General features: G+C 37.4%; 1 protein-coding gene across 11 annotated transcripts in view; it reads right to left on the bottom strand.

Annotated features, from left to right (window-relative positions):
* Positions 1 to 20,478, bottom strand: part of PPP4R1 (protein phosphatase 4 regulatory subunit 1) — a 72,724-nt gene that overhangs the window by 49,105 nt on the left and 3,141 nt on the right. The gene's annotated exons all lie outside the window — the stretch shown is intronic.

The following is a 20,478-nucleotide window of genomic DNA, read 5'->3' as shown; positions in this document are numbered from 1 at the left end:
TAAACAGCATCTACTACCAAAGGAGTCAAGGAAGAACTGAAAGGTGCCCACTGAATTTGGTACTTTTGTGCCATGCTGTGTGACAAGGGCGATTTTCCACTGTATGAAAGCTGAGAAGCCAAACCTGACTGAAGAGGTAAAGGAAAATATAATAAAGTGAAGACAATGAATACAAAATATACTTTCCAGAACTGTGGTTGTAATATAGTAAACTGGATTAGATTACTAGCCAGGGCATTCAAGCAAAATAAAGATGATTTATTTTGTTTTGTTCCCAATGTTTAGAAGAAGACAAAGATTTGCACATGGTTATATAATGAAAGTAAACAGTCAACAAATAAATATAAATTGAAGTTTTAGCAATAAGAAAATATTATCGATGGAAACACCATGAGGTTGGAAAGGATGGGATCCAGAGCTAAATCAGGGCCTTTCCCAAAGCCCTAAGAGCTTTCCAAGAAATTATTATTATTATTTCCTGGCACTTCCTATTCTATCCCCTGCATTACTTGATTTACTTTCTCAGTAGTGCCTGTCAACATCTGGTACGTATTAGTTGTTTTACTTATAGTCTGCCTCTCTAGAGTAAGTTATTGGCTCCATGAGGACAGAAATTTTTATCCCATACACTGCTTCATCTCCAGGATATTTCCAGGCACAAAGTAAGCATTTAAGTACTTTTGAAACAAATAAATCTGTTCATCACTCACAATGAGATTTTGTCTTTGCTCCTTTAGCTCTTTTCTTACGAGAGAAAAAGAAAACCACCTAAGAAACTCCTCCCAAATGTTGCTATATGAGAGACAGAAAAGATTCATCATTTCCTGATGAACTGTTATTGCTATTAGGGCATTTTAAAATGCTTGTTTTTAAAGTAAATGTGTATATACCATGGGCCCATCTTACAGAACTGACTACTTTAAACAGATAACATTTTTACTCCCAATAGAACATTATCAAAAAGAGACCACAACAGTTCCTTTTGTTAAAATAAAAATAACTTCTGTACTGAAAGAATACTTAAACATGATCTTCCACTTTTGACAAAGGATGGATTAACAGGAACCAACTTAACCCTCACGCCTTAAATGGTAAATAAATATATAAAATGACAGAGCCAGGCATGCTGATAGTGTCTGTAGTCCCAGCTACTTAGGAGGCTGAAGCAGGAGGATTGCTTGAGCACGGGAGGTTGAGGCTGTACTCTTCTATAACTGCATTTGTGAATAGCCACTGCACTCTAGCCCCTGAGAAACACAGTGAGACCCCCATCTCTTAAAAAAAAGATAAAACATATGAAGCCATGGTTTCAGACACTGGACAAAAGACAGTACTGGACAGCGATCTCTGAAAAAGAGAGGACAAATGAAATGAGCCCTATATTCCTCCAGCTGACTTCCTCGAAATAATTTCCAGAGCACTAGGAGGGTCCAAATATAATCCCAGCAGACTCCTCGAGTTGAGGAGACAGAGTTGAGAATTCAGGGAGGCCAAGGCAGCTAGAATTGGCAGAGGAAGAGTATCAGAGAGAAGGGACCTTCACAGAGAAAGAACTTCAGAAAGCTGCAGAAAGTCCCTTTGAGTCTTTAGGTGAGTATTGAAACAGTTTATGTGTGTGAGGAAACTAGTCAGTATTCTGGGAAAAATAACTACCTGAAATGATCAAGTGAACGAATCCTCGATTATCACAAAGGACAAGGACTAGTTTATGTCTCCAACAACAAAAATTTTAAAAATTCTAAAATAAATGAGGCAAAAAGCGTAAGAAGTGGCAAATAATTCTCCTGGTTTTGCCTAACAAAGCTTAGCAGGCTTCAAAAGAAACAAACTATCTCCAAGAAACTGTGTCACAGAACAAAACTCGAGTATGTAAATGAATATAAAAATAGCTAGCACTCAACAAGGTGAACTCTACAATGTCTAGCATCCAATAAAAAATTACTAGGCACACAAAAGGCAGGAAAATACAAACCATGAGGCAAAAAATTCTACAACAGAAACAGACCCAGGACAAAAAAATATAGAATTAGCAGATAAGAACATTGAAAGTTATTTTAACTATATTCCACACATTTAAGAAGGCAGAAAAAAAGAGCATGTTAGGAAGAGAGATGGAAGATGATATGAAAGACCTAAATTGATCTTTTAGAGATGAAAAAAAGATATGAAAAATACACGGGATGGGATCAAGAGCAGATTAAACATTATAGAGGAAAAAAATGAGTTACCTTGAAGAAAAAGCGTAAGAAAAATATCCTAAATGAAACAGAAAAAATATGGGGGAGGAAGAGAATTAAGCATCAATCAATTGTAGGAAAACTCCAAGCATCCAAATATATGTGCAAATGGAGTCCCCAAAGAAGAATGAGAGATATAAAATATATTTGAAGAAATAATGGACAAAATTTTCCCAAATTTGGTAAAAACTATCAATCTACAGACAGATTCAAGGGGTTCAATGAAACCCATGAGCAGGAAACATGAAGAAAAGTATACCAAGGCACAATATAATCAAATTGCTTAAAGCTAGTGATAAAAACTTTCAGGCAGCCGGAGAAAAACTCATGTTACATACAGAAAAACAAAAGAATGACAGCAGACTTTTCCATCTAAAATACAAGCCAGAAGACAGTAACATCTTTCAAGTACATAAAGAAAAATACCTACAACTCCATACCTAAAAAACAGAAATCTTTCAAATACGAAGCTGAAATAAAGATTTTTTCAGCCATACAAAAACTGACATCATCAACAGCAAACATGCACTATAGGAAATAATAAAGCAAATCATTCAAGCAAAAGGAAAATTACACCAGATGAGAATCTGGATCTATACAAAAGAATAAAGGACATCAGAAACAATTAATATGGGGCCGGGCACAGTGGCTCACGCCTGTAATCTTATCACTTTGAAAGGCCAAGGCGGATGGATCACTTGAGCTCAGGAGTTCAAGATCAGCCTGGGCAATACGGTAAAACCTTGCCTCTAAAAAAAAATACAAAAATTAGCTGGGCATGGTGGCATGCACCTGTAGTCCCAGCTACTTAAGGGGCTGAGGCAGGAAGACTGCTTGAACCTTGGAGGTCAAAGCTGCAGTGACCTGAGATGGCACCACTGCATCCCAGTCTGGAGGACAAAGCAAGACCTTGTCTCCAGAAAAAAAAAGAAACAAAGAAAAAAAAGGTTAATATGGGATAAATAAAAAATTTCTTATTTTTCAAATCTCAAAGATAACTGCTTAAATAAAAATATATACTAAAAAATAAATGGATAAATATATATTGTGGGGTTCACAACTTATGTAGAAGTATAAGGTATGACTAATAGCACAAAGGCAGGAAAAGGATAAAGTATACTGTTATAAAGCTCTTAACGCTGTGTGTGAAGAGATACATATTACTTGAAGTTAGACTGTGGAAAGGTAAAAATGCATATTAATTATAAACTCTAAACCAATCATTATTTAAAAAGAAACACACATACACCAAAGACATATAACTACTAAGCCAGTACACCCCATAAGTAATCTAAAAGAAGGCAGAAAAAGAGAATAAAGGGAACAAGGAAGAGATGGGACAACAAATGAGAAACAACAAGATAATGAGATTTAAACACAACCATATCAGTAACTACATTATCTGCAAATGGTCTAAATAGCCCAACTAAAGGCAGAGACCGTCAAATTGGATTACAAACAACACCTAACCATGAACATAATTACACAGTGCAGCTTATTCTGGTCTACAATTCATAGCAAAATACCTTATTAATTATAAATCAGAGCTGTAAAAGCCACTCAGCCACTCTCATCTGGCCTCAGTTTTCTTCTTTATAAGACTGTTAAGCTAGCATAACCTTGAAACACCTTTATAAAGGCTCTAGAATTCTATGACTATGACCAAACTGTTTCATCAGTCTCATACTTGTTAATCTTAAAGATAAACAATAAAATTGATTCTGGCCCATAAAAAGCAGAAGGCAGTGGGAAAAAACTCCTATAGCTGTGACTGTCAAACATAATTATGTTCAAGACAAGCTTGGAGCACTTACCAAAAATGCAGATACCTAGATCCCACACTCAGATACTGATTATGTTAGTCTGGAGTAAGGCTCAGGAGCATTTATTTTTAAATAAATAACCCCACTAATTTAAATGCAGACTGTCAAACAACCATACTTAAGAAGCATACTCCTAGAAGGTAACAAAATCATATTCTGCTTCAAATGTTTTGCTACCACTCTATCATGATTGATAGTCACTTCCATACAAAGGGAGTGTTCCACTCTGGTACAGACACTGGTGACAAATGTTCACTTCTATTTCCCAAAAAAAAAAAAAAAATTACAATCCTAGGAGTAATCTCTGAAACACACTAGAAGATATAGCCAGAAAGATAATGGAGAAACTAAAATTGAGTACTAAAAAATATTCAGCTAACCCAAAATAAAGTCTGGAAAGGAGTAACAGAGGAAAAAACCATAAGTCAAACAGAAAATAAATAGCAGAATCACAGACCTAAATGCAACTAGATCAATAATTACATTAAATATAAATAGACTAAAATATTTCATCTAAAAGGCAAAGATTATCAGACTATCAGAAATATAGTCTGACTACCAGAGATACATTTTTAAAGACAAAATTTTAACCATTAGATTGAAAATAGTTTTTAAAAAAGATATAACACAAAATAGTAAGCATAAGAAAGCTGGAGGCCAGGTGTGGTGGCTCACGCCAATAATCCCAGCACTTTGGAAGGCTGAGGTAGGTGGATTGCTGGAACTCAGGAGTTTGAGATGAGACCAGCCTGGACAACGTGGTGAAACCCCATCTCTATAAAAGATACAAAAATATTAGCTGGGGGTGGTGATGCACACCTGTGATCCCTGCTACTTGGGAGCCTGAGGTGGGGGGATCACTTGAGTATAGGAGGCAGACGTTTCAGTAAGCTGAGATAGCTCCACTGCACTCCAGCCTGGGTAACAGAGTGAGACTGTCTCAAAAAAAGAAAAAAGAAAAAAGCTGGAGTGGCTATATTATTATGAGACAAAATAGATCAAAGACAAGGAGTATTACTAGAAATGGAGACATTAGTACTTCAAGACTCTTGAATTCTTATGTAGCTCTGCATAACTAAACTTTACAGATTCTTGAACACTGTAATAGCATCACTAGCCCTATACTGTTCCATGGCTTTTAAAATCCAGCCTCTTTCATTGATGAAGTAAAAAAACCATACATCATCTTTTAATGTTATTTGAATTTTTTAAATGACCAAAAAGCATATAATACAGTGTTCAAACCAGGTTGTTATTGTTACTGTTGTTTTGTTTTTGGGGGAAAAAAAAGCGTATACTGGCCGGGCACAGTGGCTCATACCTGTAATCCCAGCACTGTGGGAGGCTGAGGCAGGTAGATCACTTAGAGGTTAGGAGTTCGAGACCAGCCTGGCCAACATGGTAAAACCCCGTCTCTACTAAAAATACAAAAAAATTAGTCAGGCATGGTGGTGCGTGCCTGAAATTCCAGCTACTTGGGAGGCTGAATCACAAGAATCACTTGAACCTGGGAAGCAGAGGTTGCAGTGAGCCAAGATGGCACTGCTGCACTCCAGCCTGGGTGACAGAGTGAGACTCTGCCTCCAAAATAAATAAATAAATAAATAATTTTTTTTAAAAGCATATATTAACAATGACCACCCTGAAATGCTTTTTCTAATTATATCTGTTCTCCCAAAATACCAATACTCCCCTTTTTGCCTATAAACTTACGGTCTTAAATAGGTGTCATTGCTAGCTGAGGGGGAGCCAGGATGAAAAGTTAAAGGGAAGATCACTTGTAAGCTCAAGACAGATTTCCAATAAATAATTAAATAAGTATTTTTCATTTTGCAAAACCTAATATTTAATTATAAAGTAAAAGATTCCATGAAAAAGGTATGTGGCACATCTTTTAACTGAAAATTGGGTTTTTGGTGAATCTTAACAGAACAGAATAGAATCCTAAAAGAATAGCTTTTTTTTGTTTTGTTTTGTTTTGTTTTTTGAGACAGAGTCTTGCTCTGTTGCCCAGGCTGGAGTGCAGTGGTGCGATCTCAGCTCACTGTAACCTCCGCCTCCCAGGTTCAAGCAATTCTCATGCCTCAGCCTCTTTTAGTAGAGACAGGGTTTCACCGTGTTAGCCAGGATGGTCTCAATCTCAATCTGTATTTCAGGAATACAGATTCCTGAAATACAGATTCTCAATCTGTATGCAGGAATCTCAATCTGTAATTCCTGCAGCTGGAATTACAGGCAGGCACCACACACCTGGCTAATTTTTGTATTTTTAGAAGAGACGGGGTTTCACCATGTTACCCAGGTTGGTCTTGAACTCCTGGCCTCAAGTGATCCACCCGCCTTGGCCTCCCAAAGTGCTGGGATTACCGGCGTGAGCCACTGTGCCCGGCCAAAAGAATAGAATTCTTAATAGGAAGAGAAAACCTAGGATATAAACTAAGGCCCTATACTTAAAGCTTTAGTTCATCTTATCTCTAAGACCCTTTGAAAACTGCTGCTAAACATAAACTAGGCTCAACATAACCTTCTAGTTCCAAATTATGAAAGGAATCAAATATGTTACAATACAAATAAAGAGAACATCAGGAAGGAAGATGACAAGGGAAAGAAACAACAAAACAATGACATTAATCCTTGTTACCTATAGAACTGAATGTCTTTTTGTATAGACGTGAGATTATGTAACAGCACAAAACAATTGTCATAGTTCCAGAAGTATCCTCTCCCTATACTACTTGCAGTTCCCTGAATCTAACATAGAAATCCAAAGTAGCAGAAGAGAAATTCCAATTTTTCGCTGTTTTAAATTTAAGAAAAAGTGCCTAAAATGTAATAGTTTAAAAGTTGTGGCCGGGCGCGGTGGCTCACGCCTGTAATCCCAGCACTTTGGGAGGCCAAGGCGGGCGGATCACGAGGTCAGGAGATTGAGACCATCCTGGCTAACACGGTGAAACCCCGTCTCTACTAAAAAATACAAAAAAAAATTAGCCAGGCGTGGTGGCGGGCGCCTGTAGTCCCAGCTACTTGGGAGGCTGAGGCAGGAGAATGGCATGAACCCGGGAGGCGGAGCTTGCAGTGAGCTGAGATCACGCCACTGCACTCCAGCCTGGGCGACAGAGCAAGACTCCGTCTCAAAAAAAAAAAAAAAAAAAAAAAAAAAAAGTTGCACCGTTCCTTTGGCCATGCGTGGTGACTCACGCCTGTAATCCCAGCACTTTGGGAGGCCAAGGTGGGCTGATCATCTGAGGTCAGAACTTTGACACCAGCCTGGCCAACATGGTGAAATCCCATCTCTACTAAAAATACAAAAATTAGCTGGGCTAAAACAGGAGAATCGCTTCAAACCAGGAGGAGGAAGTTGCAGTGAGCCGAAATCGCGCCACTGCACTCCAACCTAGGCGACATACCGAGACACTGTCTCAAAAAAAAAAAAAAAAAAAAAAGTTGGGCCCACCATAAAATTGTACATAGTCACACCAAAACTGCGTGAAAAAAACAGAATATTTTTAAGGTAAGAGAGATCTGGATTCAAATCCCATTTTGTCACTTATTATATTCATCTATAAAATAATGGTTAAGACTTTTAAGACACAGTGATAATGTCTGCAACAGTGTTACGCAAATAAACAAATGTTCCCTCCCACTTTGCATTTCAGTTTGTTTCTAGATACAGAGTATCTGTGTGTGGTTTCCAACTGTTTTTGTTTTCATTCATTTCATTCAACCAGTAAGTAGGGAAACCATGTGTTTTTAATAGTTTTCATTCAACCAATTAGTAGTCTTAATATAAATAGGGCACACACACTATCTAATGTCAGGCACCAAACAAGGAATATACTATAAAAACTAGAAAAAAAATTGTGCATATATGTACATATATGGGTATACATTGTATGTATGTGTGTGCATATATAGACATACATACTCTACTAAGAAAAGATACATGGTATAAGACTGTATACAAACAAAATATACTGTTAACTATATACTTCTAAGTCTACCCTGATAAGTAAGAGAAGGCTTCGAAGTCAAGCCAATTCTTGGAAAATACACTGGAATTTGCCAAGCAGGACAGAGGAGGAGGGCATTCTAAGCAGAAAATTCCAAAGATAGGGAGTCAAAGAAAACTATTTCATGTCTCCAAAATTACAAGTAATCTGGTATAGCTGGGGCATAAGGTTGATACAGAAGCAAGGCGAAAGAAGTAGGGAAATACGACCAACCAAAATCGACTCTGCCTTCTAATTTTTGAAGAGTAACATGAATACATTTTGCAAAATCATCTTACCTGGCTAGAGAAATCACATTACTACTCTGTAATTTAGAATGACATTTGAGATTTTTCCAAGCAACAACTTGACTCATTTCAACAGTTATCTCGGAACAACAGACAACTCCAGGCAACGTGTATACTTACTCAACTATGCTACAATAAAATCTGACTAAAATTATTAATTATTAAGATTTTTTTTAAATTAAGAAGCAAAGATCATGTTATCACTTCCAAGCGAGATGACCTCTGTTTTTACTCAGCATTCTAACAGAACTTCAGGCTTCATTTCCTAGCACCCCTCTTCCAATGATCCTACCACTCTTAGTCGTCAAAGAGCAAGAGGGGTAGGAAGGAATACACAGAACCCCTAACCTTCTCAAGAGTACAATACAGTCATCTCTCGGTATTTGCAGGGAATTGGTTCCAGGACCAACCCCCAATGAATACCAAAATCCAGGGATGCTCAAGCCCTGATATAAGATGGTGTAGTATTTGCATATAATCTATATACAGGTTCCTCTGTACCTTAAACCATCTCTAGATTACTTAACAATGTACACGCTATGTAAATAGTTGGTTACACAGTATTTTTTATTTGTATTTTTTGAATTGTTCTGCCGTTTTCTATTTTTAAAAATATTTCAATTCACAATTGGTTGAATCCCCAGATGTGGAATCTTGAATGTGTAAGACCAACTGTATTCTCCACCTGCATCAATACTGTAAGTATGCCTCTTTTCTATTCCTTGTTAAACATGCTCGAATATACTACAAATTCAAGCTAATTTCACGGTCATTCAATAGGAATTTTGAATCTACAATTCTTATCAAATCTTACAATCCTTGGAAGATGTCCCAAATCTCTATTTATTAAAAGTCCCTGAAACCATCTTCAAAAAACCCAACTTCCATTCCTACCAAATAATCATCACACATGCATTTACTCTATTCTGCTAAGCTGGGGTGGCGGGGTGGGGGGAGAAGTGCCAGCAACCAAGAGAACAGCAGCAAGAAATAGTCTGAATAGTGCACTTGACCACCATACATCCAATTCAGTGAGCATACACACGCTTCAGAGTGTGAGAGAGAGATGGAGAAGTGCTATTCCCTCAGCTTGTCTCAGTCCCCACAGGATTCTCAAAAAGTCATGCTGCTATGGTCTGAAGACACGTATTTTTCCAACAACATGGCTCTTAAACTCCAACCACCTCACCCAGGACTCAACCATAGAAACAATAATGTTACAATGGTGAAAGTGAATGTCGCCATGGAAACTGTACTTTATGACCAATAGCAAGGTATTTAAGGATCAGTCTCACTACATGGGGTTTTTCCTTTCACGGTGAATCTAAAACCTGAGCTTGCTATTCCCTAAAATGGCTTTTTCTCATCAAACTTCTTAAAGGTCCAGTTCCCCCTTGGCAGCCTTCACCAAGACAAACAAAATGTCTTCTCTTTCACTCTGTGACTCTTCTCAAATATCAGCAATCCTTCTCAGACCAATTGGTTGTACTTCTCTACAGCTTTTCATAATGCTGACACCTGCCATCCCAACATCGTCTTCTTAAAATTCTCTTAAGTCTCTGGAAGTGCACAATCCTGAGTATTTTTCTACTCTTCTGGCCTATTCTTGCTTACTTCTCTTTTATGTAGTAGTTTTCCCTATACTTTTGTCCTCATACATATACATTACACATATACCCTCTTCCCCTTCTTGGTAAACCCAGTCATTTGCAGCTATCACATATTGTGCAGATGACCCATGAAGTCATCTTGTCCGGATCCCCAGAGCCATATTTGCAAGTACACTGTAAAATCTCCACCTGCATGTCATATTTATTCTGAAAACTAAACTGTCCAAACTACTCTTATAAAATCAGCTCATCCTCATGACTTTCCAGTCACCATCATTTTCCCCACTCAACCTCAGATACCAAACACGAGGTCTTCATTTATTGTTTAAAACACTATCTTTCCTGCCCCCGTATCTAATCAGTTCCTAAGAGCCATAAATTCTACTTTTATAAAGTATTCTGTATCTATTCCCTCCTTTTAAGTTCCCAACACTCTAACTCAGAGGCTCTGATATATTTTGCCTAGAGCAAACTGGGGTATTCAAACCCCAAGAAGGTACATGAAGATTTATAACTTAATAATTACAACTTTATCAGACTGGATAACTCTAAGGGATTTTCCAGACCCCAGCTTCCAGGGGTTTCTATCCCAAAAATGTGCCTGAGGGTTTTGGATCCAAGTCTTTTCCCTTCACCTTCTTGAATCTGAGAAAGGCATTATCTCTAAGCTAACTATCCGAAAGCTACTAGGATGCACTGCTCCAAGACAGAAAAAAACCTTCCACACTAAACAATGGAACCTTTTGAAATATTGATGAAAATGTTAAGTGATCAATTCTCTAAATACTGTAATGAATACTTTTACAAGTCAGATGGTTTTCAACCCTTTGTTGAAATATCTCAACAAATTTCAACAAAATTTCAAAAATACTGAAAGACTGAAAGCGCATTAAAAATAATTTTTGTAATTTTTTTGCACGAGTTGCAAGCAGTTCAAGAAAATGAGTGGCACTGCCAACAAAACCATTTCCATTCCCATTGACTTATTTATGCAACAAAATTTCTCAGTGCTTATAGCTCTTAAAATGAAAAGTAGAAATGATGTTAAGTATTATCTCATTTTAAGCAATAAATTCTATTTATCCATGAATACATAATTATTTTGTAAAATTCCCATCCATTTCATTAAGAGATGCCTTTTTGATAAAATGTTATTTACTAGGTTTTTTCAATTTGTAATATATTCTGGTTGATCAACCAAGTATTAATAATGGAAACTCAATAAAACTTTAAGTTTTATATTAACAGGAAATTCAAACTTTTAATTTCTTTTTACTTTTTAATTTTTGAGAGAGAGTCTCACGTGATCATGGATCATTGCAGCCTCGACCTCCCAGGATCACGCAGTCCTCCCAACTCAGCCTCCCTAGTTGGGACTACAAGTGCATGTGCCACCATGCCCAGGTAATTTTTTTTATTTTTTGTAGAGCTGGTGGTCTATGTTGCCAGGGCTGGTCTCAAACTCCTGTGCTCAAGTGATCCTCCTGCCTCAACCTCCTGAAGTGCTGGGATTACAGGTGTGAGCCACCTTGCCTGACATAAAATTTAAATTTCTCTTTACCTATTTTTGGTGCAAAGAAATGTGACTGGGCAATCAACTCTCAAGCATGAAAATATGAAAATATATCAAGGTAAATTTCTGTGTGGAAAATGAAAAGAGATAAAGAAAAAATGCAAGAGTCTCAATTTAAAGAATTTATTCACAATTTTTTTGTTTTATTTGTCTCTTACGGTCTTGCCTGAATATTTGTGAGTTTTAAAAAATGAATAGTGGGTATCCAAGTGCTATAGTATTTAGAGTCCATTTTAAAAAGTGATACAACTCTATGTTTAAAACACTGATATTTATAATACATTAGAAATTATATCCTTTGCAAATATGGTAAAATTTTATGGAGAAAATTTTGAATGTCAACTTTAAAATACATGATACAGAGTTTTCAAAATTATTTTAGTAGGTATGCAGTAATAAAGTTTAAAGCCCACAGTCCTAGACTGTTATTAGTATAATTGCCTGGATCCATCTACTCCCAGCCTCCCCTCATTCGAACCCAGTTTATGTATCAGCACCACTTCAATCTTCCCACTCTGTTCAATACACCCCCTTGCACGCCCTCCCTCCTAACCCCCACCATTCCACCCCCTGATACGCCTCCCAGGCAGTCTGACTTAAGGTACCACTTTCTTTCTCATGCTGTAATTCAAGGGTCTCCAGGATCTGGCCCCAACCTAGTTTCCTCCTCTGTACACAGCCCATGTGGAGTCAATTTGCTGCAACATGCCCCACTACTTTTCTGTCTTATGTGGTTTCATCTGTTCCATTTCTGTCCTCTCTAACCTCATCTCAGCTTAAATTTACCTATTACTAACACCATCCAGGAGGCATTTTCTGTTTTCTAATTAAGAGTTCTTCCTTTTAATTCCCTGCCATCTTGGGTGCCCTTGCTTTTACTCCACCAATAATTGCAAAGTTTTTTTTCTTTTTTTTCATATTCTCCTACCTTCCCTTCTCCTCTCCCTCCCCAACATATATAAATTCCCTGAAGATTGTCTTGCTAAACTTTTTATTACCTAAAAAACAGAGTTCAATGCTTCTCATGGAGGCACATTCATTAACATTTGTTAATGAAAATGTAGTCCATAGGGATAATTGATGAGTCAAGAGTTTAATATACTTTATCCTTCTCTAAGATATTCACAAGCACATTAGCATATTAATACCTTGAGAAGTATCACACCAAAGAGAACTTTTTAATTTGTACAACCTTTTATCAAATTTGATCAAAACACCCTACTATTCCCTACATAATCTCTAATAATCCTACGTGAAACATAAAAAAGCTCATAGTGTACCCTTCTCTTCAGTTTTTCCCTAGATACTGCTCAGGCCACAATAAATTGGCCAAATTTTGTTTCCCATCTTTACATTTTAGAAAACGAAAGACAATGAGATACACCACAGAATAAGAGTTACCTTATAAAAATTTGGGGCTTTAAAATTATATTTTAACAAATAAATATACCAACAAATGAATAGGGAGGAAGAGCAGGCTCTTCTATAAAGCAGAATGTCAGCTAGTAAATGCAATTAATTCAGGCAAGAATCATCAACACATTCTAACACTAAATGGGTAAATGTTTGGAAACGGGGTATTTCCCTATTGTCAAATTATTTCCTTACTAATTACAATAGGAAAAACAGAATCTTTACAGTGGAGCAATTTGATAGACATCACCTCCACACTACCAGTAATGGACACTGCTATCAGGTGCTCCTTAATCTGAAGCACTGAGAAAACTACACTATCACTTATGTAGCAGTCCTGTCAAAAAATAAAAAAGAAAAAAGAAAGAAAGAAAGAAAGAATAACCTGAATCAAATCATGAGGAAACAGATAAAACCAAATGCACTCTTCAAAAATGTCAATATCATGAACGGTAAAGGCTGAGAAATTGTTCCAAACTAGTAAGTTACAGCAAAAGACAGCTGCCATAAGGACATTACTGGGGACATTTCAATATATACTACATATTCTATAACAGAATTGTAGCAATGTTAAATTTCCCAAATTTCATTACTATGATTGTAAAAGTGCCCTTGTTCTTAGGAGACACAGGCTAAAGGTCCCAATGACCACAACCTATTTTCAAAGGTACACCAAAAAACTAAGATTAATGTATAGATTACATTGTGTGTGTGTACATAACTGTACAGAGAACGAGCAAACTGGCAAAATGTTAACAGCTTAATTGAGGTGAAGAGTTGGGAATTCATTACAATACTTGTGCAGCTTTTGTATAGGTCTGAAAGTTTTCAAAATAACAAGTTTAATTAAAAATAATTTCATTATTTGACCCCAAATTAGGTTTATGGTCTTATTTAGCTTGGCCTGAAACATCAAGATTCATTCAATACTTATTTGACATTAAGTATTGATGAGATGTATTGCTGAACACTCTGTGATGAGTCAAGAATAAAAATGTTACAGATCTTGGATTTTATAGCACAGTGAAAGAGTTGGCCAACTACAGCTAGCGAGCCAAACTGGCCTACCTTCTGTTTTCGTAAATAAAATTTTATTGGATGACACTTACTTTCATTCATTTCTGTATTGTCATGGCTGTTTTTACCTTACAACAGCAGATCTGAGTAGCTGCAACAAAGATCATATGGTCCACAAAACCTAAACTATTTAATATTTGGCCTTTTACAGAAACTTTTCAACCCCTCATCTAGTGAGGTAGCAGAAACCCAATTAATTCACTACTTGGAGAAAGAAAATTAATGGAAATAGATAAATAACATAAATTTGAGGGACCACACAACTTAATCTTTATAGTCTCAAGCAACAGGTATGTCAAGCTTTAATTTTGTACTTTGCAGTAATATAAACAATGTTTATCAGAAACCCTTCCTTCAAATATCAATACTAAAAGCTTACTAAATCCTTAGAAACGCAAAATTGTCCTATAGCACAACTGAATTTAAGGCAAGAATAATTTGCTGAAGTATACTATATGTATATTCATATATGTATTTATTTATATATATACACCATATGTATAATGTATTTCTATTTATATAATACAGTAGTGGCATGTTTATCTAGCTTCAAGTTAGTTACCAAGATTATGTATACAAACAGTATTTAACAGAAAGGTAGTATAACAAAGCACTTGCTCTGATATACACTTGTGGATCTCCCAAACATTATAGATATTTGTTCCCTTCAGTGAGTAAAAATTTTCTTTGCAGTCTTAACACAATTACTTTGGTAGTAACCTTTTTTTCCACAGGTAATCCAAATACAAAATTTGAACTAACTCAGGTCCAAATTGCCACCAATCTTAAATAAATGAAGTATTGAATAAATGAGTTATTTCTATCAAAAATGAATTTCATAGATTTAAACATAAAAGTGATCTACATCAGGCTGGGTGCAGTGGCTCACCCCTGTAATTCCAGCACTTTGGGAGGCCAAGGCAGGTGGATTGCTTGAGCTCAGGAGTTCAAGGCCCACCTAGACAACATGGCAAAACCCCATCTCTACCAAAAACACAAAAAAATTAGCTGGGCGTGGTGGTGCAGGCCTGTGGTCCCAGCTACTTGGGAAGCTGAGGTGGGAGGATTACTTGAGTCCAGGAAGCAGACGTTGCAGTGAGCCAAGATAGTGCCATTGCACTCCAGCCTGGGCAACAGAGCCAGACCCTGTCTCAAAAAAAGAAACAAAAACAGAAACATGGATAAATGAAAGTCAAAACCAAGTCAAAGACATATATGCCTTTGTATATGTCTTAAGTATCTGTAATATATAACGAACTCTCAAAATTTAATAAGAAAATGTCCCAATGAAAAGATGAGCAAAAGATGTGAAAAGGCACTTCACCAAAGGAGATAGTTAGATGGCAAATAAGCACATAAAGAGAGTAACATAATTAGCCATTAATGCAAATTCAAGCCACAAATTAATACTATTATACATTTAATAGAGTGGCTAAAATTAAGACTGCTCACACTAAGTGTTGACAATGATGATGAGGACCTGGAACTCTCATACACTTTTGGTGGGAATGGAAAATGATATAACCACTTTGGAAAACAGTTTGGCAGTTTTTCTTTTTTTTTTTTTTTTTTTGAGATGGAGTTTCGCTTGTTGCCCAGGCTGGAGTGCAATGATGCAATCTCGGCTCACTGCAACCTCCACCTCCCAGGTTCAAGTGATTCTCCTGCCTCAGCCTCCTGAGTAACTGGGATTACAGGCGTGCACCACCACGCTCGGCTAATTTTTTGTATTTTTAATAGAGACGGGGTTTCACCATGTTGGCCAGGCTGGTCTTGAACTCCTGATCTCAGGTGAGCCACCCACCTCAGCCTCCCAAAGTGCTGGGATTACAGGCATAAGCCACCGTGCCGGGCCGGCAGTTTCTTAAAAAGTTAAACAGCCATTCTACTTCTAGATGTATACCCAAGAGAAAGAACGTATATATTCACACAGACTTGTGTGTGAATGTTCACAGCAGCTTTATTTGTAATAGCAAAAAACTGGAGATGATCCAAAAATCCATTAACATTTTAAAGATAGAAAGCTGAGAAAAAGTTAACTCGCTCAGATTATAAAGAGAATAAATGGCAGGGCCAGAATATTAACTCAGGTCTAAAGGCTTACCAAGCCCAGTGTTCTTTCCCCTACACAAAACTATACTGAGGTATCTTCCAGAATGACTGCATGATAGATGCTCAAATACCAACCACATTCATATCAATAAGGCCAGAAAGTAAGTTAAGTTTGCTCCTTAGTCTAGGGAGATAAGAAGCTAAGATGACTTAAAAGTTAGGAGAGTTAAGAAAATGTGGAGGAAGAAGCATTGGTGGTGTCACCAGCTCAAAGATCTGTGCTAAAAGCAGAGCAGGTTCCAGACCCTCTTATAGAAATTAGAGGGAATACCTCCTCAGCCAAAATTCCATAGGTGTGCCATCTAGACTTCTGCCCAAAACACTAAGTTAGGTTTATTCTCAGCTCTAATTTAAAAACAACAACAAAACTCTAATTCAAATTTAGGAACTTTTAAATTCTTTTACTCCAAAATATATATATAAAAAAATACAAACATAGGAGCAAGGTAACAATAGTTTAATAAACATACATTCATTGTTTTGAGGAGACTGAGGGAAAAGTACCAGAAATAATAAACCAGAGACCAAACAAATGTGGCGGCAGACTTCTGAACTTTACCTCCTGAGGTCTATTTATCTTTCACAGGCAGGAACAAACAAAAAGTATGCATTTAGGTGTCTTGATTTTTTATTTTTTTGGAGAGGGGAGGGCAGTGGATCACGTAGCTACAGGCCCAAGCATATTTACAAAGGGGTTTTTCTCTCTGTCTCTGTCCCTCTCTCTCTCTGTTTCTCTCTCTCTCTTTCAATTTTATGTGGAAAGTTGTTAGCAGAGGTATCATTAATTGATCCTACACACATGTGGGTACCACTGAAACCATTTTAAAAGCACTCTTTTCTAGGATATCAATGATATTATCTCTAAATAAAGATTTCTCCATCCAGGCTTGTTGGCAGCAGTCAAAACAGGCCACCAGGTCTCATGACTCACCCTCCCAAATCCCTATTTAACAATACTCCTAAATATGATTCATGTTCAAGGGCACCTTCCTAAGGTTTCTGAATGATTCCCTGGCCACTACTGGATACAGCCCCAATATTTTGCTCCTCACCTCCCCCAGCAGCAAGGACTCTAAGCTTATCAGAACTGGTTTTGAAACGTGGTAGGAGGGCCTGGAGATTCTGCACAGAGTGCGGTCTAGGTGGTTACCCTCAGTTAGTTCTGGACGCATCCTTCACTCTACTTCAACACCGTCCTTAAACCCGAAAAACAGCATAATGTAAAAGGATTCCAAAACTTCAACATGAAAAAAATTTGTTGTATGGCATACTCAATAACATAGCTTCAAAAACTTTTCAACCTCATGCTTAGTTACAGCTGAAATAAAAGTTAACGACTAAATAAGCTGTCTTATACCCAAGTTCCATCCTCTCTATCATTCTCCAGGTGTAAACTAAACCACATGCAGCATCCCAGATTAATTTTCAAGGGTACTTTAAGAACGAGTTCAAAGAAATTGCCTGTACAAGTTTGGGTTGATCAATATTTTAAACTGGGCCATTTAAGAAAATATTCAAAATACGATATTTAGAATCAGAAGGCCTAGCTTAAAATTCTGTCTAAACTTAGGAGTTTTGTTTCTTTAGTCCCTTTGGGCATTAGTCAACTTACTTATTACTATTAGAATACCATAGCCTACACATCACAGGACTGCTGTGAAGAATAACCTGTGTATGAAAAGCACTGTAAACTAAGCGTTACATAGCCATTCTTTAAAAATAACATTCTTCAACATATTACTTTGATAAAAGTTTAAGTTCTAATGAAACTCCTTCAATGAAATTATTTTTACAAGCATTAGCTCATCAAATCTTAACCGTATCTTAGTCTCATTTCATTTTAGGAATCTACCAACTTAAATGTGAATCAAAATTGCATCTCTGGAAACTAAAACAGAAATCTGAAATAATTTTTTCTAAACATCTACAGTTTTGTATTGTCTCCCATTATTTAAGGAACATAATTAAATACAAAAAGTTAAAAAGGGTTTACCCAACTCTGAAATCTGCTGAGACAACCTATATTCAAATGGAGTCACTGGTTTGCTTTCAATTTGAAATTCAAAGTATTTCATGATACAGTACTGAAAGTATCACTTTTAAACTTAACTACATATGGTTTTTATTGCATTATTCTCCTAACTTTTTTTTTTTGAGACGGAGTCTTGCTCTGTCGCCAGGCTGGAGTGCAGTAGCACAATCTTGGCTCACTGCAACCTCTACCTCCTGGGTTCAAGCAACTCCCCTGCCTCAGCCTCCTGAGCAGCTGCGACTACAGGTGCACGCCACCATGCCCAGTTAATTTTTTTTTGTATTTTAGTAGACATTTCACCATGTTGGCCAGGATGGTCTTGATCTCCTGACCTCGTGATCCGCCCACGTCGGCCTCCCAAAGTGCTGGGATTACAGGCACGAGCCACTGCACCCAGCCTATTCTCCTAAATTTAAGAGTACCTGATAATGATTTCATTTACTTACCTTTATAAGTTACTTGATAAAAGTTCTAATGAAACTCCTTCAATGAAATTATGTGTACATATATATTGTGTATATATGTGTGTATATGTGTGTACACGTGTGTATACATACGTGTGTGTACACGTGTGTATACATACGTGTGTGTACACGTGTGTATACATACGTGTGTGTACACGTGTGTATACATACGTGTGTGTACACGTGTGTATACATACGTGTGTGTACACGTGTGTATACATACGTGTGTGTACGTGTGTATACATACGTGTGTGTACGTGTGTATACATACGTGTGTGTACATACGTGTATACATACGTGTGTGTGTACATACGTGTATACATACGTGTGTGTGTACATGTGTGTGTACATGTGTATACATATGTGTGTGTACATGTGTATACATATGTGTGTGTACATGTGTATACATATGTGTGTGTACATGTGTATACATATGTGTGTGTACATGTGTATACATATGTGTGTGTACATGTGTATACATATGTGTGTGTACATGTGTATACATATGTGTGTGTACATGTGTATACATATGTGTGTGTACATGTGTATACATATGTGTGTACATGTGTATACATATATGTGTATATAGTGTGTATATGTGTGTATATGTGTATACATGTGTACACACATACACACATACACACACACACACACAAAATACCATCCATTTTTCCCTCATTAGGATTTTTTTTTCCTCCAAAGGTTATCAGTCAAGTCAGTCTTTTACCAACCTTTTCCCCGACTCTATGCCTCTGTACAGAGACGGGCTTAAAACAAATCAAACTGAAAGACCTGAGACTCTTAGCAATGTCCAGCAATGCCCCTCTTTCAAGTCCTAGACTCCAGCTAGGTCCTTTCCTAGATCATCTGCACAACAGAACTTACTGTCTCTTCCCTCATAGTCCAGGTTCTGCATTTAGGAAGGTCAACCAAGATTCTAGAGCTTGACCAGAAAATAATTTCTTCCCATCCCAAGGGCCAACTTACACCTAGCTTGGCTGAAGTATTAGGACTTGTTTACAACTACTCTGGAGGTTGGCCTCCATACTCTGGAGTTTTGCCATAGACAGAGAAACTCAGGCTCATGAGGAGATAACCGTGTTGTAAGGGCAGCCCAAGCTCCATTCCTCTACCTTCGGGTCCTCTACCTTCTCCAGCTTCTCCAGGATGTGACAGCTTTCTCAGTCCTTTACCAACCATCTTGCTCTCTAAGGAGGCACCATGGCCCAGTGTTCCTCCTCATTCTTTCTCCCTTCACAAGAGATGGGAAGTGGTCCTTCAACTGGCCATATGTCCAAAAGTCCTTTGTTCCTGAATATTCTGGGTAAAGGTATCACCTGTAAAAACTTTAGTAACTGAGAAAAATAAGCAATTACTCTAACAAAGCCTTCAACCAAATTATGAATATGCAAATAACTATTGTGCCTTCAATGTCTGTTTTATCCTAAATTAAAATACACAGGAAACAGAATCTTTAAAAATTAGTTGCGGCTGGGCGCAGTGGCTCATGCCTGTAATCCCAGAACTTCGGGAGGCCAAGGCAGGTGGATCACCTGAGTTCGGGAGTTCGAGACCAGCCTGATCAACATGGAGAAACCCCATCTCTACTAAAAGTACAAAATTAGCCAGGCGTGGTGGCACATGCCTGTAATCCCAGTTACTTGGGAGGCTGAGGCAGGAGAATCACTTGAACCCGGGAGGCAGAGGTTGTGGTGAGCCGAGATCGCGCCATTGCACTCCAGCCTGGGCAACAAGGGTGAAACTCCATCTCAAAAAAAAAAAAAAAAAATTTAGTTGCAAGCATTGGCAGCATCTGTAAGTACCTTCATTCTGTAAGGTT

The sequence above is a fragment of the Pongo pygmaeus genome, chromosome 17 (genome assembly GCF_028885625.2).
Source record: "Pongo pygmaeus isolate AG05252 chromosome 17, NHGRI_mPonPyg2-v2.0_pri, whole genome shotgun sequence".
NCBI classification, from domain to species: domain Eukaryota; kingdom Metazoa; phylum Chordata; class Mammalia; order Primates; family Hominidae; genus Pongo; species Pongo pygmaeus.
Note: the sequence above shows the minus strand (reverse complement) of the source record. Positions and strands in the feature narration are given on the sequence as shown.